Source organism: Gorilla gorilla, chromosome 2 (genome assembly GCF_029281585.2).
Source record: "Gorilla gorilla gorilla isolate KB3781 chromosome 2, NHGRI_mGorGor1-v2.1_pri, whole genome shotgun sequence".
NCBI lineage: Eukaryota > Metazoa > Chordata > Mammalia > Primates > Hominidae > Gorilla > Gorilla gorilla.
The window spans coordinates 125927944-125944167 of NC_086017.1; the positions used below are offsets into that span (position 1 = coordinate 125927944).

Below are 16224 nucleotides of genomic sequence, written 5' to 3' on the forward strand. Positions count from 1 at the left end.
AACATCTTTAGAGTAAATAATTCCATATAAAAGTTAGAAGTCAAATGCCAAAAGGGTGAAAATATTTTATATATGTCAAAAAGTGAGTATCTTTAAAATACAGTCTTACAAAATAATGAGAGATACATATAAGCATGTATGGGAGTGTGTAAAACATTTTTTACAGCAGAATAAAACAAAAACATGCAAGTAAGTGAATGGAAATTTCACAGTAGTTCAAATGACTAGTAAACATATAAAGAGATGCTCAAAAAATAAAGGAAATACAAAATGAAAAAGTCATGGGTATCACTTTTTACCTTGGCTTAGACTGAAAATGTTTATTATCGACGACAGGGTAGAGAAACTAGCACAACCCTGTGAGAGGTAAAGAATTCTTGAAGAGTATTCTGGCAATATGTATCATAACCTTATATGTGCTCCCTCATGCCCTTGCAACCTGGCAATGATTTTATCCTAAAGAAATAATCATACAAGTCACACATGATTTGCAAAGAGTCATGGACTCTGATACACATAAATACTTGAAAAACAAGCATCTTTCATATTTTTGCATTTTAAAAAGTTAGCTTATAGAATAATATGTATTATATGTTGCCATTTTTGTGTTTTAAAAAGTGTCTTCTCTTCAAAAGTTATTTTAAAAATACCGAACTATACTAATGGTTGCGTGAGGGTATGTGGATAGCATCAGAAGGAACTTCTGTTTATATCCAGAAAATAATAAATCATAAAGCTACCTAGTTCTTTAATAGTCAAATCTTACCATCTCAGTTTTATGGTATACCATTTACGTAAGTGGTTATCCATATTTCATTATAGGGTGTTTGGGCTTAATATGAGAAAAGGAAGAGCAAAGAAGTAGAATAAGGAATAATGTACTCTCTTTATTTAACCAGAAAATATGGATTGAGATGTAGCTACTTAACAATAACAGGTTTGTGTCTAATGAGAGCCTCAAGGAGTTGGAGTCATTCTGTTGTAGCACATATCTATTCCAGAATATATATGCTTGTATAAAATCTCTGTTGAGAATAAAAATAATCTACATACTCTAATTACTTAAACATAATTTTCAAAATTATTATAGAGTCAAAACAGTTAACCCCTTTTCATTATCCTTCTGTCTTCTCTAATACCTCTGGTGGATGAGCTGCTATTGCAACTGTCATTACAATTATTGATTGCAATTTTTGTCATTGCATTTATTGATATAAGAAAGTTTAAATCCATTAACTTTAACTTCGTATTTCTTTTCTGTCCCATGTGTTCTTTATTTTTTTCTCTTTATCTGCCTTTTTTTGAAATAGTTGAGTATTCAATGTTCCATTTTATCTCTATTTTGGCCTTACTGTTATATCTCTTTATTTTGTAATCATTATTGTAGGGTTTACAATATGTAACTTTTAACTTATCAAGGCTACCTTGAAATAATAATATACCACTTCATATATAATATCAAACCATTTCAACAACACACTTCTATTTCCCTGCTCCAATTATTTATGTAATTTATGTCAAACATCTTACTACTATATAACCCACAATACATTGTTAATTATTTTGCTGCAAAGTGTTATCTTTTAAATAAAATTTTAAAAGAAAAAAGTGTGTTATTTTTACTCATATATTTACCATTTCTGGTACTCCTCTTTACTTTGTGTTATTACAAATTTCCATCTTATTTGGTATCATTTTCCTTCTTCCTGAAGAACCTCCATTAACACATCTTGTAGTGCTTGTCTGTAGGTGATGATTTCTCTTTCAGCTTTTATGTCCCCAAAAAGTCTTTATTTTATAGAATTCTAGGTTGACTCTTTTTATCTTTCAGCATTTTAAAGATGTCTATATTAGTCCGTTCTCACACTGCTAATAAAGATATACTCAAGACTGGGTAATTTATAAAAGAAAAGTTTAATTGACTCACAGTTCAGCACAGCTGGGGTGGCCTCAGGAAACTTACAATCATGATGGAAGAGGAGGCAAACACATCCTTCTTCACATGGCAGCAGCAAGAAGTGCTGAGCAAAAGGGGGAAAAGCCCCTTATAAAACCATCAGATCTTGTGAGAACTCACTCATTATCATGAGAACAGCATGAGGTAACCACTCCCGTGATTAAATTACCTCCCACCGGGTCCCTCCCACAACACGGGGATTATGGGAACTACAATTCCCAATGAGATTTGGGTGGGGACATAGCCAAACCATATCAATGAAATTCTAAGTCTTCTAGTTTATATTGTTTCTGACAAGAAGTATTTAATATTTGTGTCTTCCTCCTGTACGTAATGCCTCCATTTCCTGTCTCTTTCTGGGATTTTCTTGTTATCAATTGTTTTCAACAATTTTAGTATCATGTGTCTTGATGCCATTTCCTTCATTTTTCTCCTCTTACTTATAGTTGAAATCTCTAGATCTTTGTAAATACAGTTTTAGTCAAATTTGAAATATTTTCAGTGGCCAGGCATGGTGGGTCATGCCTCTAATCCCAGCACTTTGGGAGGCTGAGGCAGGCAGATCACTTGAGGTCAGGAGTTTGAGACCAGCCTGGCCAACATGGCAAAACCCCGTCTCTACTAGAAATACAAAAATTAGCCAGGCAAGGTGGGGGTTGCTTGTAGTCCCAGCTACTCAGGAGGCTGAGGCAGGAGAATCACTTGAACCCAGGAGGCAGAGGTTGCAGTAAGCCACGATGTGCCACTGCACTCCAGCCTGGGCAAAAGAGCAAGACTCCATATATATATATTTCAGCCTTTCATTGTCCAAGTAATTTTTCTTCCTTCCTTCCCCACCTCCTTTTTAGGACTAACATACAGGTTAAACTGCTTCATAGTGTCCCATAAATCTCTGAGGTTATATTTGTGTGTCTGTTTCAATCTTTTTTCTCAGATTGCGTGTGTGCTTCAGATTGGATAGTTTCTATTGCTATGTCTTCACATTCGCTAATCCTTTTTCTGTAGTATCTAATATCCTGTTACACCAATGTAGTAAATTTTTTCATTCCAAATATATTTTTCACCTCTAAAAGTTCCATTTAGTTCCCTTTTATGCCACTCATTTCTCTCCTCATCATAGTCAAGCTTTCCTTTAAATCCTTGATCATATTTATAATAGTGGTTACAAAATATTTTTCTTCTAATTCCGTCATCTCTGCCATTTCTGAATGTTTTTTCATTGGTAATTTTTTTCCCGGTTACATGTCACATTTTCCAGCTTTTTCATGTAACATAAATTTTATTTTGATGTCATTCATCATAAACTTTTTGTTGTTGACTGCTGAATTTTGTTGAACTCCTTCACAAAGTATTAGACATTTTTCTGGCAGGCTGGTTAATAGCTTGCAGATCAGTTTGGTTCTTTTGAGTCTTATTCTTAAGCTCTATTAGGGCAGGGTTGTTAGGCCCTACTGAAAAAGAATTATCCTTTTTGGGATCTCATTTCCCTGGCTATTAACAAAGTGTCTCCACTTTGGCTGAACAAAACTCAAACACTTCCAATCCGCGAAAGCTCTAGGAGTGGTTCACCTTTTCAGCTCTCTGGTTGTTCTTTGCCGGCCTTCTGGAGGTTTACCCAAAGTATGCACAGTTTAATATTCAGCATTCAGTAGGCTCAAGGCAATCCTTTTGCACATTTCTGAAGTTCCTTGTCTGCATATCTCCCTTCCTCCAGTATTCTACCTGCAAATTCTACTGCCTCATCTCCCTAAATTTCAATTTCTATCTCCTAATCTCAGTGTGATCACTGTGCTCTGTTTAGGTTTCCCTTCTGTACATTATGATCAGGAAAGTACATCCAAGCATAAAATTTTTTCTATGCAACAGAAGAAGATATTATTTTTAAGTGTATACCTCTCCCTATTATGTCATACAAATTTCAGGGTTTATTTTCAAGAACCATGTCTTTTATATGGTATCTGGTTATGTTGTTACTATTTTGAAATAAAATACAGGAATTATATTTATTCAGTGTTTCATCTTTGAATAACCTGAAAATTGTATAGTAATTCCTTATCTTCTCACCCAAACCACTGATATATAAAATACTATTTAAGACAACAAGATCAAACAAGGTCACTTACTATCTTCCTTTGGGCATACCTATATTTTAGCCATGCTGAACTTTGTATCATTACTCAAACAACCTCTTTTAACACTCATCTTCTTGATTCTATTTTTAAGAGAATGAGATCTATGGTAAACTGTCTAAGTTCAAATCCTGACCCAACTAGTTTATAAAGCAAGTTATACTTAAAGCATCTTTGACTTCATATTATCATGTCCATGTAGAAATAATAATATAGTCTACCTCAAAATGATTATGAAGAATAAAAGAAACAACATACAGTCAATGAATGTGAGCTAATGTTATCACTTGCAAACCTTTTCCCTATTTCTTCATATGCAAACCCTATCCGTAATTCCATTTCAGTTAAAATGCCACCTCTACAGGAAGGCTTTCCCGGGATCCATGCTGAGAGGATTCTTTCTTAAGATACTCATCACAGGGCATTTATGTGATTTATATTTTTCTTCTTAGCTTCTATACTAAGCAATTAAGTTCTTGAAAGGAGCTTCCATGTTTTACTCTCTCTTTTTTCAAAAAGATATCCGACAGTGGACAGGAAATTGCTTTGTATTTAGTAGGCTAGTCACAAATACTTGCCTCAGAAAAGAAAATTAAACATGACTATATGGGGGAAGTTTTTCAAATAACTTATGAATCTCCCTAAATCTACTGCCATCATTTTATCAAATCCCTTGTTTACACCAAGATACATATGTTTGCAAAATTTTCTTAGCTAACAACCCAGTTAACTTTATCAGAAAAGGAGAAATGAGATTAGTATGACATGACTTGTTCTTGGTAAAATAACACCTTGGTTTCTACATGGTCACAAATAATCTATTCAATATTTCAGAATTTTGCAGGAGATAAAGTTAACTCTGTAGGTTAGAGAATTCACCTTTATTTCATCTTTAATATTTTATATGTTTGCTTGTATCCATTATTTTACATCTTCCAATTCTCCAAATATGATCATTTCTGGAAGTTATGATGTTCAGTAAAAGAAAGTTTAGACTTTGGAGCAAAAGTCCTTAGGTTTGGATTCCAGTTGTTCTGATAGACAGCAGTGTGGCTTGAAAAAAATATATTTACTTTCAGTTAACACATCTATAAATGGAGACAATAAAATTTTCTTGGAGCATGGTGATTATTAAATGAGAATAAGTGAAAAGGTATGACCTACTGCCTACTGCTAAAAACTTTTTATTTGCTTCCTTTTGGTTTCCTCACCTGTAAAATGCAAATAGTCATCCCTGTTTACTTTTCAGGATTCCCTTAAGGATTCAGTGAATACATACATTGTGATACTTTGAAAAAAACACATTATATAAATATGCAAGTTTTTAAAAAAATTATGGTCATTATCATTCTTGAATAAAAGTTACCAAACTCTGTGGACTTTGATTGTAAATTTGCCAAAATAGTCTCCTATTAACCAATTTATTGATTTCCATTCATGTCTTCTAATCTGAAGATTATTCTTCTTGGCAAAGAAAAATATAGGCAAAATATTTGTTCATCATCTCTGCCTTCTCTGTGTCATCTCTGAACATTATGTCATATTCTCCCAAGTAATGCCTCTATCTATTCAGTCTGAGGTGACTTTTCAAATCTCTTCTAAAAGTTTACGATTTTACAAGAGTAAATTAGAGTGTTCTTGTACACACACACAAGAGACCAAAAAAAATCAGAACACATTTTCACAAACAGCTGAAACTATTTAATATGGGTATCCTTAAAAACAATAAAATATTATGAACAGTAAAAGTCAATTATTTATTTTATGACAGAAATATTTCAGTGTGATTATATCTGAGTATATCTTGAATTTCTTTGTTCAGGCTGCAAGCATTGGTCCTTTTTACCAACCACTACAAATTATGCACCCTAAACATTATGCACTCTATGCTATAAAATGACAATATAAAAATATAATCCAATCTACATTAATTGAACATAAAGTACATTCTGATACTCAGCTTAGACTAACCATAACACAGAATTTGTCATTAAATGTTCAGTTCACACACATACACTCAAAACTGATCCAACAACTCCTATTATGCCAGTTACCAGCATTGCCAGCCCCTTTGCCCTTCACTGCCTGGAGAACGTCCATCAGAAACAGGGAAGCAGAGCAAACTGCCACAATGCACCATTGATGTTTGAGCAAGGCTGCCTAAGCAGCTGCAATAACAGGGCAACTCTTCAAAGTGTCGGCATTGAAACTTACAATTCTCTCTCCCATACACTATCAATGAAAACCTTTATAAGCTACAATCAATTATAAAATAAATCTTTGAGACAAATCATGTTCTTTCTTCATTTCTTCTCTCCTTCTTTTCCTCCCAAAACCAAATGTCCTTGGTTAAAAGAAAAATTCAAGGAGAAATATCCCCCCTTTCTATCTTGGTCTCTGCCTCTGCCTCTCTTACGTCTAAAAATTCTCTCAAGGAGGTTTAAGGATGTCTGCTAAACACTTTTGTTTACAAGACAAGTTCTGGGGTTTTTTGTTTGTTTGCTGTTGGGTTTTTATTGTTGGAATGTTTTTATTTTAAAAATTCAAAAGGCACTTGATATTTTGAGCACACTCATACTAGATTTTTGGCAAAGCATGTTTTTGATTATTAAAAGACAATCTAAATTCTGAAATGCATGCACCAAATCACATAACCTCCATATTTTTGTAAACCACAATAAAAGTGCCTCATATTAGCTACAGATGAATAGCTAATGAGTCAGCAAACAGTTAAAAACATTCCATGAGAATAAATGCACTAGCCATGCAGTTTTTGAGGGAAAAATATATTAAGTATTTAAAAACTACTTAGAATGAAGGGAAACTATTCTTTCTTTAACAAAGCAACTATGTTTAATTTGTCTTATGATTATACCTACCAAACCAAATGAAAGTTTATCTGTCTTTTTCTATTTCTCCTTAGCCATCAATAGTTAATGCCTTTTTAGATTTTGTAACATATATTTAAGGTCTCAGAATTGTAGCAACAACTTTTAGATTCTTCATCATTGTTTTTATCATTCAAACAGCATGCGAAAACCCCTTCAAATATAATGTCAAGGTATAACTCTAATTCCTGCAGATAACAAAAATATATACACTTCATCATGAGTTAATCTACTACCTGAACAATCAAAGTCCAAAATACTTGGTATCTGAGTTCAGGCTGCAATAATAATAAATTGCCATAGACTTGGTTAAACAACAGAATTTAACAACAAAAATGTATTTCTCACAGTTCTGAGGGCTGAGAAGTCTGAGATTAGAATGCCAGCATGACCAGGTTTTGATGAATGCCTTTGTCCTGGTTTGCATATAGTAGTCTTCTCACTGCGTCCTCACATGATGGAGGGCCAAGAGACAGAGTGGAAGCAAGCTTCTATAAGGGCACTATTCCCATCTTGAGGGCCCCACCTTCATGACCTAATTACCTACCAAAGGCCCCATGTACAAATGCCATCACATTAAAGATTAGGTTTTCAATATATGAATTTTGAGGTGACACAAACATTCAGCTCATAGCATTTAGAAATCTGTAAGAATTTTTAGTTATCATTTCTCATTATTGTCAAAGCAACACACACACACACACACACACACACACACAGTTTACCAGTTAAATAGTACCACAAAGTTTATACAAAATACAGCATCCTGTATCCAAAACTTTGACCCTCTGCCAAAACTCATTCTAGTGTTTGCCTGATTTCTAAATAATATGCTTCTATTGTTATTTTTATTTATAAATTCTAGACATAATATATTAACTTCCTATCATGGCAGAAGACTTAGTTCTTTGATACTACCTCATTTCCCTTTCTTCCATCCTTCCAGTAATCAGTGAAGTAATATTTTTGAATACATTTGGTACCTTGAGTAGTAACAATATTTCCTTCCTATTGTTAATATTGTCACTTTGCCCCCCACATTCCCAAGGTTTGCAACAGAAATGTAAAACCTCTATAAATATAATATTTCACACTCTTACACATGAAGAATCCTATTCTAATTCTTTCCCCTGAAGACATCCCTTTCGGGAGTTCTCCATCTTCTAGCTCAAGTAAAGACTGCTTATTTTTAAGATCAATGCACAGAAGTTATCCAGTAACTTCCCTTCACCTTTCTCACCTCATTTTAATCACCTGTTTCCTGAACCCTCTATCTTGGTCTTTTCTCCTCAGTTCTTCCCTCATTTGGATGTAGCATACCCTTGAAACAATTCCGGAGAAAGCAAGTGTGGGGGTACATTTGGAGAACCATGTGTCTAAAAATAAAAATGTTTTTTCTACCCTTATACGTAATTGGTAGTTTGGGTGTAGAATTCAAAGTTAAAAGTAATTTTCTCTCATAATTCTTTTTTTTTTTTTTTTTGAGATGGAATTTCGCTCTCGTTTCCCAGGCTGGAGTGCAATGGCAAAATCTTGGCTCACTGCAACCTCTGCCTCCCGGGTTCAAGTGATTCTCCTGCCTCAGCCTCCCAAGTAGCTAGGATTACAGGCATGTGCCACCACACCCAGCTAGTTTTAAATTTTTTAGAGATGGGGTTTCACCATGTTGGTCAGGCTGGTCTTGAGATCCTGACCTCAGGTGATCCACCTGCCTCAGCCTCCCAAAGTGTTGGGATTACTTACAGGCGTGAGCCACCGTGCCCGGCCTTCTCTCTGAATTTTAAAGCCACATCTTCTAGCTTTGAATGTTGTCATTAAGAAATCAGATACCACTCTGGTTCTTGAGCCAATGTATGAGGCCTATATTTCTCTTGGGAACTTTCTATTATCACCTATTTATTACTGTTATTTTGAAATTTTCCAATTATGCATCTTGGTGTGGATTTGCTTTTACATTTTTATGGGCACTCAGAAGATCCTTCCAAACTGGAACCTTTGGAGATGAAAAATTTTACCATATACTTTTATAACAGTTTCCTACCTATCATTTTCTTTGCTCTCGCCTGCCTTCTGAACTTCCCATTAATCAGATGTTCAGCTTGTTGGATCGTTTGTTTGATTTTTATCTCTTCTCTCCTATTTTCCATTTATTTGACTTTTTTTTGCTCTATTTTCAGGAAAATTTCTATCATATAAAAGCTATTATTTCAGTTATTATAAAAGTGCTTATTCTCTGGTTATTTCTTCTTTTTATATAATCTTGTCATGTTTCATAGTAGCAGTATCTTCTGCTATCTCTCTGAGTATATTAATTATACTTTATTTCTACTTCAGCTACTGTTTTCTACAGGACATACTGCCTCTAATTCTTAAACAGGTTCTGGAGTATGAACTGTCTTGTTTCTCATTGACACAACACTCTCCAGTCACATGTATTCGGCTTTCCCATTTCTGCCATTTCCTCCTTTACATCTTCCAAAAGTTGTGTCTCTTTAATATGTTGCTTCCTCTTCCTTATGCCTATGGATTTATATATTTTTTAGTCTTTTGCTCAAATTTTTAGTCCCTTACTAGGAAGGAACATGGAAAAACATGTGTCCAATCACGAAGTTTAACTGGAAGTCTGCTGTTAAATTTCCTGAAGATGTTAATCCTAGAGCTATAATCATGCTATTCACAGGGTCATAAAATCATAGGGCTCTTACTACAAAAAGGTTATCAGAGATCATCCGATTCAACCCTCTTATTTTATAAAAGTGAGAAAATGGAAACCCAAAGAGGTTAAGTGGTTTGTGCAAGGTTATTTAAATAGCAATCCATACATTTGGTATTTGACTTGCTTTCATTACCATAGTGCCTCCTCAAATAGATATCCCCTTAAAGTAGTGACTCAGAAGACTCCCAGACACATCCTAGGGTTAACACATTTGAATAAGCCAATCTAGCTTTTGGATATAAAATGGAGGAGAGCTGTCATTAAAGAAAATCTGGGAAACAATGTCTCCAAGAATAAATATTTGACTCTGGACATCCTGTTTTCTACTAGCAGAAATTCCCTAATCAATACTCTCCCATGAAACTCATTCCCCTTATTCAGCTTCAGCATAACACACACTTATCCTAACTTTTACTCTTTCAGGTTACAGAATCACATCATATTTTCTCAAAGCAAGGTAAATTTGTGTTTGAAATTCAAATGAATCTTTTATATCTTTCCTAAGTTTCTACCCTCAATTCCTTCCTGACCTCTGGCTGACCACCAACCTCCTACTCCTAAAATAGTCTTTTTTTTTTTTCTGCAAATGGCACCACCCAGGTACTCAAGAAAAACATCTTGAGAGTCATCCTAAACTTCTCTTTTTCTTTAACAGCACCCAACTTCCACCCCTTCACCGATACAGTACCCAAATCTTATCAATTCTACTTCCTAAAAATCTCTTGAATCCATTCCTCTTAGGTTCCTCATAGCTTCACAGTCACTGTTTCAGTTCATGCCCTCACTATACTTCACCCTGATTTCCATTAATTGTCTTCTAACAGTCTCACAGACTCTGGTCTGCTTTCTTCATACCTCTTTTTCCACACTCAATTGCTGAAGTGCTTTTTCTCAATAGAACTAAGAAGTCATTTCCTCACTTAAAACCCTTCAGAGGATCCCACCTCATTTCTGACTTCTTAGTATGGCACACATAAGGCACTTCATGATAGGCACCTACTTATCCCTCCATCTTCATCTCCTGTGGCTCTTCACCTTGCATATTATGGAACTAGAAATCAGAAAATCAAAAGTCTCCTCTCAGGTTTCTATTCACACTGGATTTTCAACACCAAATGCCAAATGTCCCTTCCCCTGTCTTCTCCCAAATAAAGGAATCCAACAAAAGAGAGTGAAAAGATTAAAAACCAGTTAAAACCATTTAAAATTATTGAAGTGCTTTTACCATAATATTTTACATTTATATTTATAATATTTTATCTTTATCTTTTAGGGATTATAGTCTGTTTAAATATATTGGTAGTACATTAAATTATTATTCAGAACACTGAAGATGTAAATTAAATATGACCATAACAATAATAATTAGACTTTTATCATGTGAAATAATTAAGGAATTAACACATTATTATAGTAAGGGCCAAGTCTAAGAAATGTACTATACCATACCACCAGACTGCACACTTTTAGTAGACAGGACTGTGTCTTAATCATCTTTACATTCCCTACTATGCCAAATACTATCCCCAACATAATAGGTGCACAGTGAATTAGTAAATGATTAAATAAAATTAGAAATAATATCACATCCACAAACCCGGGAAGCAATTGTTTGCCTACTACTTGATGGGGCCAATAATTCAATGATATTTATTATTATAGTTGATCGATTTAGTCAAATGTCATGAGTGCCTATTAAAAAATTTATATATATACACACATTTTTCTGCAGGTCTTTATATGGAACATCAATCTAATCTTTATTTGGGCATATAAATCATTCAATGGATAACACAGTGAAAATTTTCAACCTAACAGAAAGACATATGCTATTTGAAAAATCAGTAAAAAAAAAAAAAAAAAAAAAAAAAAGATGATTCTATTGTTGGTATTCTTATCTTCAGATTGTCCTCCACAGCACATCCCTCTGATACAGAGAAATAAAAACTTTCTTACCTAGAACTCTGATCAAGTTACTGCCTTTTATACCACTATAATGATATTCAAACTGCCTTCTAAGCAAAATAGAACAGAAACATTGCACATGCACATGCACTTGAATTGTACACTTCTTCTATCGTATCAACTTCATGTACCATGATATGCTCGCCATTAATATGCACTAAAGCTAACTTGCTAGCCTGCCGCAATTTTATTGTTGCAGCAAAACAATGGTGGTGGATTAACCCATCACCTCAAGTTTAGCAGTACATCCTGGACCAGTTATAGATATGCATTAATCCACAACTTAAAATGTAAAATATCAAGGAGCTGGGCCAATCCAGGCATATGAGTCAAGAACACAGCACTTCAAACATATCCAAACTGAAACTGGTTCTTTTCTCTGCCTAGAAAGGTACTTAACAATGGGTTCTGAATATCATGTTGACTGACAGGTATGTCATATAAAGAAGGAAATCCTCTTAAATCTTACCTCCTTAAAAATATCAGGTTTAACAGAAGAGTATGATGTGTAGATCCCTACTAGATAGAAGCCTGAATACCTAACCCATTATATAAATAGTATGTATTGTATAGTACATAAAGGCTGCGATATTCTGGGCTGCTGCCTACTTTTTATGTTTTACTGTTGTCTTCATGTAAAATAACTGTATGGAAATGGTATACCTAAAGAGACAAAATGAGTGAAATTTAGATCAACAAACTAAAGAATAAACAGTATAGGTTAAAAAGAAGGATACATGCTAACAAAATGATGACACACAGCAGAATAAAGAAAATATATGAAGAATACACATCTGAGGGCAAAAGGCTGAGGACAGTTGAAATTGATAGAATTTGTAATGACAAATAAAAGCACAAGAGTAGAGAAGAAACTTGAATAATATTCATAGATAGGAATGAACTGTGGGAATTCCAATGCCATGATAAGGCACGATATAGAATGATTGTATTTCTTTTATCCAAAAGCTTCACGACAGGTAAAGATAGACTATAATCTGAAGAACAAATAGACCTAATTTCCATTATAGGCCCAGAAAGTGACCAATAGTGATACTAAGCAAATGGGCACTTAACTTTAGATTATACCATTTAAATTTTTTTCAACTTGGGAAAATGTTTCAAATTCCACTTTGCTACCTACTTGATTTTTTAAAAAATTAGAAAAATGCCATGTAAATCACTGTAGATAGTATTGCATTGCTTGTTTGAAAAAAAAAAAAAAGTTGATAGTTTGATAGTGCATTCATTCTTATGCCTCCAGCACTGAATCAACCACTATAACATTCAAACCAAGAGGAAACTTTCAGCAGTATTGATGCTGTCTCCTACTCTGAAGCGTGAGTCTCTTTTCTACAAAGAGCACATGCTTACGGAGGAAAACAAGATATGAAATTATACAAAAATATGTGCCCCAGCATTCAGAAAGAAAGCAGGTAAAAGCTTAATTCTCCTCCAAAAAATGCAGTTTCTAAATGTGGATTCATTAATGAAAACTTACAACCTAGCAGTCAGCAGAAGCATTTAGGAATGGAAGACATACAGTACAATGCCAACTATTAGAATCAGTGTTCTACTACCATACAACTATTCTAGCTTAGCTAACAGTCTTTTTTGTCAAGACTTTTGTTTCTTTTTCCTTTGTTTCCTCTGTTTTCAATCGGGAGAGAACTGTGTGAAGCTGAGTGTTCGTTTAAGTCAGAAACACATTGGCTAGATCTAGGTTCAGTGTGGGTGAGTACTGTGTAAGCATTCCACACACCTCCACTAATATGCCACGAACTCTCCATATCCCAAGCTTTCTGATAGGATTCAGTTGAGACTACACATAGCGCTTTTACTTATGTCACACATGTGATCTCAGGTCTCAGCACGTACTGACATAGGTAGTTACAATCAAACTTGCTCTTCTCATAAATCCTGAGAAAAAAAGGTAGGTTGGAGGTAGAAAATGGACAGAATGTCTCTGCTAACCTAAACAGAACTAGTATGCGTTGCTGCTAAAATATTCCAATAGCTGGCAGCAATGATCCATAATATTATATTTGTAATATAAGTATACATAAACCCTACAACAGATGATCTCAGATTGTCATTGATAATGATGATGGCTAACTTTTTTTAGTATGTTACTTGTACCAAGCATTGCTCTACGTACTACACATCTCATTTAATCCTCATATACAAAAAAAAAAAATTCTTGGGTAAAGTTATTTTCATTTTCATTTTACACAAAAGGACATTGAGATACAGAAAGAAACTGAATAAATTGATTTTAACATATTTAACTTATTTAAAGTTAAAACATGAAATTATTTACCAACCCTTTGATGTAGGACCAATGGCTGTCACTGACTCTTGATCTGCTATATAAAGTTTCATGTTTTCCTTCTTGCTTAAACTACACCATGATGTATCACCTATGATTTCCTTTTTTGGTTTATTTAAACTCAATGACAGCTTAAAGGTACTTGGAAAGCAAACTGAATGAGGGATGCTTCCAGCTTTTTACATTTTTTCACCCCTACCTCAGGCAATCTTTCACAGTTGTCTAGCCCACACCTTTTTAAACTGCAATTTGTTTTAGCAACTCACCTTTAAAAAGTCTTTCCAAAGCACCAACTTAAATTTCATAAAATCAACAACTCTTTATATTTTTGAACTCATATTTCATCAGTTTGCATAATTAAATTACAATTGCACATTCATTTGGCATAAACAAATTCAAAAACAAACACAAATGACTGTAGATAAGCATGGCAGCAGGTAAACAGATGAACAGAAACACATCATTTTTTCAGAGTATTCTGTTGTCCAGAAGCAGGAATAACCTAAGAGGGAGTCTACTGTATACCTACCATTTCCTAATTATAAATAATACTATTTAATAGGTATATTAGCTTTCTGGAAGAATGGATTTACCATGGAAAAATACAAACAAATTTAGCAGAGAGGTTCACAATGATACCAAAATTCTACACTAGAAAAGTAATACATTCCTTCTTATCTTTCTTTAATTAGAAATTGTAGGAGACTTCTTCACTGACAAAAACTAAGAGCACAAAATTCCACCCCAAGCTCAATTCAGCATAAGAAGACTCCTACCCAAAGCATAAACATATATACTCACATAAAAAAGAAAAAAAACTTTTAAAATTAATAAAGAAATTAAGGTTTTAAGAAAGAAACTTTCTCCCTACTAGAGAAAACCATCACCTCTTGGTGGGGAAAACTGAATTTAAAGTTCAGGTTCGGGCAGTTACTACTTATGTGATGGAGTAAATCAATTCACCTCGCTGAGCTATAGTATCCTTTTCTGAAAAAAAAAAAGATAATAATAACGGTTCTCTCCTCACAAAACTGTAGTCAGAATTATATAAAATAAAATATATAAAGACACTCTGCAAACTATCAATCATCTTATATATATAAATTGTTATTACTGGAAATCCTAGCTTATATTTTGGACAGAGAATTTCAGAGTCAAGGGAGGTCATTTCACAAATGACAAGGCTGTGATTCAAAAGCCTAAATTACTTTCCTACTTACAGTGGCATGGATGACGGAGCAGAAATAGAGAATTCTTGATTAACCAGGAGAAGAATATCATAGGCATGGGTGTGAGATCAACTGGAGATTCAAGGAAGCTAAAGTGCCCAGAATGAACTAATGCTGTAATGTAGACTGTGAGCAGAGATAAAATTCCAGAAGCCAAGGAGTGTTGTACAGTAAGTCCTGGCAGTGCCTTTGGTGAGGAGAGTAAAGAAGAAATAGAAAGATTAGCCAAAAAAAATTTCAACTATACCAAATTAGTATTCCATCCTGCACAGTAAAATTTTGATGCCTTTACAAACTAAACAAAGTAGGGAATTTAAGATAATTCCCATGTTTATGCTGTTTCTTTCCACTGGTCAGAATAATTAACCATAGGTTAGGAAGTTAAGAAAACAATAGGATAGACGTCAGTGAAGTTCAAGTGCTTTAATTGGATTCCTTTGGGTACAGTTTGTTTCCCTTTTTCTCTGGCCATTAATCCAGCAGAGGAAAGTGATCTAACACAGCACCATGACATGAAGGGACGGACCCTGAGAGCCTGTCTCTCTATGATGACTGTTCTTGTGCATCCAGGCCGCCTATTGAAACTAACAATGCCTGCTGCTGCTGCCGAAGAGGATCATCCAAACTCTGAAAATGAAACACATCACACAAAGGGATGAAAGAATTCTTATTCCACAGGGTTTAGCTTGCAGCTGGTCATGCATGCCAGAGGGATGTGCCACGAGGATGACAAAGAAGCTTCCAAAGAGAATGGAAGGGGCAGCCAGCCGGACATTTTGAAATACTTAGAAAACTATTCTTTTGAAACTAAGGCAATAAACTAGACTTCTTTATGGCAGAACTTGAGAAATATCAGGGTTTATTTCTTTTATCTCTGCAATTCACCCACATTTAAACATTCTTGCGAGTAAAAGAAATTTGAATAATTTCTAATTGGTTATACATTTTTGAGGGTTTCCCATTCATAATAAGAGATCATATTATATAATTGATTATTTTTTCCTCCGGGTTGAA

At 34.3% G+C, this 16224-nt stretch overlaps 1 protein-coding gene across 39 annotated transcripts in view; it reads right to left on the reverse strand.

Moving 5' to 3' along the window:
- Positions 1–16224, reverse strand: part of ZBTB20 (zinc finger and BTB domain containing 20) — an 838196-nt gene that overhangs the window by 746893 nt on the left and 75079 nt on the right. For 5 of the 39 annotated variants that reach the window (XM_063704062.1, XM_055381684.2, XM_055381704.2 and 2 more), the window contains exon 2: positions 15202–15397. The exons of the other annotated variants lie outside the window; for them this stretch is intronic. The gene's annotated coding sequence lies outside the window, so the exon portion shown is untranslated. The remainder of the gene's footprint in view (positions 1–15201; positions 15398–16224) is intronic. 39 annotated transcript variants of the gene reach the window in all.